The following is a 3,452-nucleotide window of genomic DNA, read 5'->3' on the forward strand; positions in this document are numbered from 1 at the left end:
TTGCCTGGCTTCTAGGAACTGCGTTCCTAGAGCTGTAATCCCTGAATTTCCTTGCAGTATTTGCAAGGGCACAGAGTTGAGAAGAACTGCAAGATTCCTGAGCTGGCAATACTGAAAACTGAGTATCTATCTTAGCATGCTATTAATCTGTAATTTATTTGACTGTGAGACTGGGGAAGCTAGAATAGAGTGGCTGTGAGTGTTTCAGTCTGCCTTGCCAAGTTAAAAATGAACAAATAGAACCCCTGGGAAATCACTTACCACAGTGAAGAGAATTATTTAGGGGAAATACATGAAAAAAGGTGTCAGTTGAATATTTTTACATATCTACCTAGATACTTCCCCTAGAAATATCCATTGCTATATATCATTTCATTCAAGGGTGTTTAGTTACAGGATGTAATTTTTTAATCCTATTTAAATAGTTAATCCAAGTAAGAGTTGAGAGAAAAAAGGTACAAATGTTAATACGAGGAATGGGTGTGTCTATTTTACCTGTCAAATGACGGAATTATGACTACTAGTTTCAAATAGGTTTATTTCAATTGGTTTGAATGACAATAAACAGGGTTCTTCTGACTTTGAAATAAGTAAATAACACATATGATTGCAAATCGTGCTAGCTTTGATGTAATTAGCTACAGCTTCACTGAATGAGAAACCCACCTCAGAAAGGATCTGGCGCTTTAGAAGATTGGAGAAGCTGATTATGCGTCGTCTTGCCCACTGCCAGTCACCATCTGGTGTGCTGGCAACCTGGGGTGGTTTAAAGGTGACAGTAACATTACACAGGTGTATGAGAAGAAGGAAAAAAAAAACCAACACAATAGTGAATCAGGACCATGAAGTACTGTTGGGAAATACTTCGTTTACAGTGTACAAACAGATTGTTCTTCTGCTTTGAGAAAGAGAATTTGGCTCCGTTATGTATTTGGCCAAGATTTATCAGACTTTACATGAACAAAAGATCAAACTTTCTGATTGGGTCCGTACATGACAGGAATATAGACAAAATCCAGAGCAGTCCTTCAAGTGTTACGTATACAATTTGAAAGGTACAGGATGTCTGGCCTTATTGTTATTATGCCCTTCTAGCTCTTGCAGTCTTTTTCGGTAACGCTCAGTTTAGAAACTTTTTTTTCCTTTTAAACTAGAGCAATATGAATGCATCACTCCCTGAGGAAAAATTTTGGCTATCTCTCAGAAATAGAGCAGGATTTTCATTCTGCAGAGGATTGGCAACAGAGAATAAGTCTTAATGGAATTATCCAGGAATTCCTTGAACTTTTTAACATTATGCAAATACAGGCCTAAGAACTAATGTAAATATAAGTTTGTTTAATTATGCTAATTTAAATAATCCTTTATATTTCTGTTACTGATAAAAAGAAACTCTTAAAATAATAACTTCTGAGATTAACCCTTTGGCCCTGCACAATAAAGCACTGACAAATCTTTTTGAGGCAACCAGCAACCTGTTTTGATTTACCTGATTTAACCAGTTTGCAGTTTCCAGTTTATCTACTGGTCATAAGGCACTTCTCAAATATAGTTTTGTTTTTTTTTTAAATTTTCAGAATGCCTTCAGTAATCAACTGTTACTAGAGCTGTGTTTAGAAATAGACGCACTTGAAGAAGAAAGTATAGGAGGTATCAGTTCTGCTGCTGCCATAGCTGCTGCCTGAAGAAGAATGTTGCCATTCCCTTAGCAGCCAAGGAAATCTTGTGTTGATTTCTCTGGAAGAGACCCAAAACGCACACATAAATGGAGAGGTGGGTAGGATGGAACATCTCCAGCCACCGCTGGTGGTATAACCAGTGCAGATGGGGACCATCATTTGCAACAACCTGCGACTAAATTGTGCTGGGGCTGTTTTAGCTGCCACCAACCAAAGATGAGGGAAGTGTGAAGGTATCTTAGCTATTTGGGCTCCAATTTGGAAAGATTAACATTTTGGGTTTCCAATAGCAGAATTTATATGATTGTAGCTCTCTCTAGATTTCCCACCCCACCCCCCACCCCCCCACCCCCCTTGGTAGTGGGTTATGCTGCTGGAATTTTTTTTTTTTTTTCTGCTAGACGCTTTGTGCACTGTGGTATGGAAGTTGTTTACGAAGAATTTATCCAAGCGAGTTGCACTGCTTGTGAAGTATGTTTAACTCTGCCTCCTTCATGGTGCTGCTACCCAGACAGCTTGGCACACACAGTGCAAAATTCTGGTTTCAGAAAAATTGGAATAGCGGAAAGTGTCTCAGTTCATGTGATTCAGCATAGTTCCACAGAGGTCTAAATGAGAATATGTTTAAAAAAAAAAAAAATTAAAATGTGCTATCTCTGCCCACTGTAGGGATATATAAGAAATCTGGAACAGGCAGTTACAGAATAACTTGTCAGTAGTACAAATATCACTGGAGCCAGAGCTGCTATTATTCATAGATTCATAGATTGGTCCAGGCCGGAAGGGACCTCCAAAGGTCGTCTAGTCCGACCTTCCCGCAGTCAGCAGGGACACCCCCAACTAGACCAGGTTGCCCAGGGCCATTACATGGCTGGTGTGCTGAAACATGAGGATCTCTACCCAAACCACTTGAGTGACAGCTTCCAGGACCAGTCACGATTTTATCTGTTTGTTAAAAAGGATGCATGAAATCACATGCTTTTTTTTTTGTGTGTGTGTGCATTAAACCTTCCTAAAAAGGTAGCCTAGGTCCAAATCCGTGTCTCGGCCTGAGGGAAGGAGGGAAGGGGCCTGAGAGAAGCGAGCAGCTGAACAGCTCGTTCCAAGGTCCAGCCGCCTCGACGGCGGAGATAGTGCTGCTGAGGTGTGTGCGCCTGGCCGGGGCCGGGGCCTGGACCTTGGCCTCGACTATCCCACCGGCTGTGCGGCAGGTCACGGCAGGTGGGCAGCTTGTGGGGCCCGGGCGGGGGTAGGTGTGTGTGGGGTGTGGGTACGGCTGGAAACAGCCCTTGGGGCATTTCAGCAAAGAGCGCCTGCCTCCGTGGCTGTGTCTGATCGTTTGATGACCCTTGCCCCCCCCCGGGGTCGGGGCTGGCAGCAGCCAGGAATTTTGCAGCCTTCCCCCTCTGCCCGCGCGTGGGGCCTTCCCCGGGCAGCCCCCTGCCACCCTTCTGTGGCGACACAGGGTTACGGAGAGACCCTGCGGCTGCCTTCAGCCCCGGGTCGGCGGGACTAGGCTGGCGCCCGGTCAGCAGCTTGACATCGCGGCGGCGACCAAAAGGCAGGCACCGCTCCGGCCCGCCCCGTCCGGAGCCGTGGGGCACGGCTGCGCTGTCGCCCGCCCCGTCGTCTCCCCACGACGGCCCCCCCCCCGGGGAGGGACCGGGCCGGGCGGGAGCCGGGGGCAGAGGCGGCGCCGGCGGGAGGGCGGTACGGAGGGGTTGCGACGCGTTGCTCCCTCGGCGGCGCTCGACGCGTCCCGCGGGGCTAGAG

Source organism: Numenius arquata, chromosome 5, assembly GCF_964106895.1.
Source record: "Numenius arquata chromosome 5, bNumArq3.hap1.1, whole genome shotgun sequence".
NCBI classification, from domain to species: domain Eukaryota; kingdom Metazoa; phylum Chordata; class Aves; order Charadriiformes; family Scolopacidae; genus Numenius; species Numenius arquata.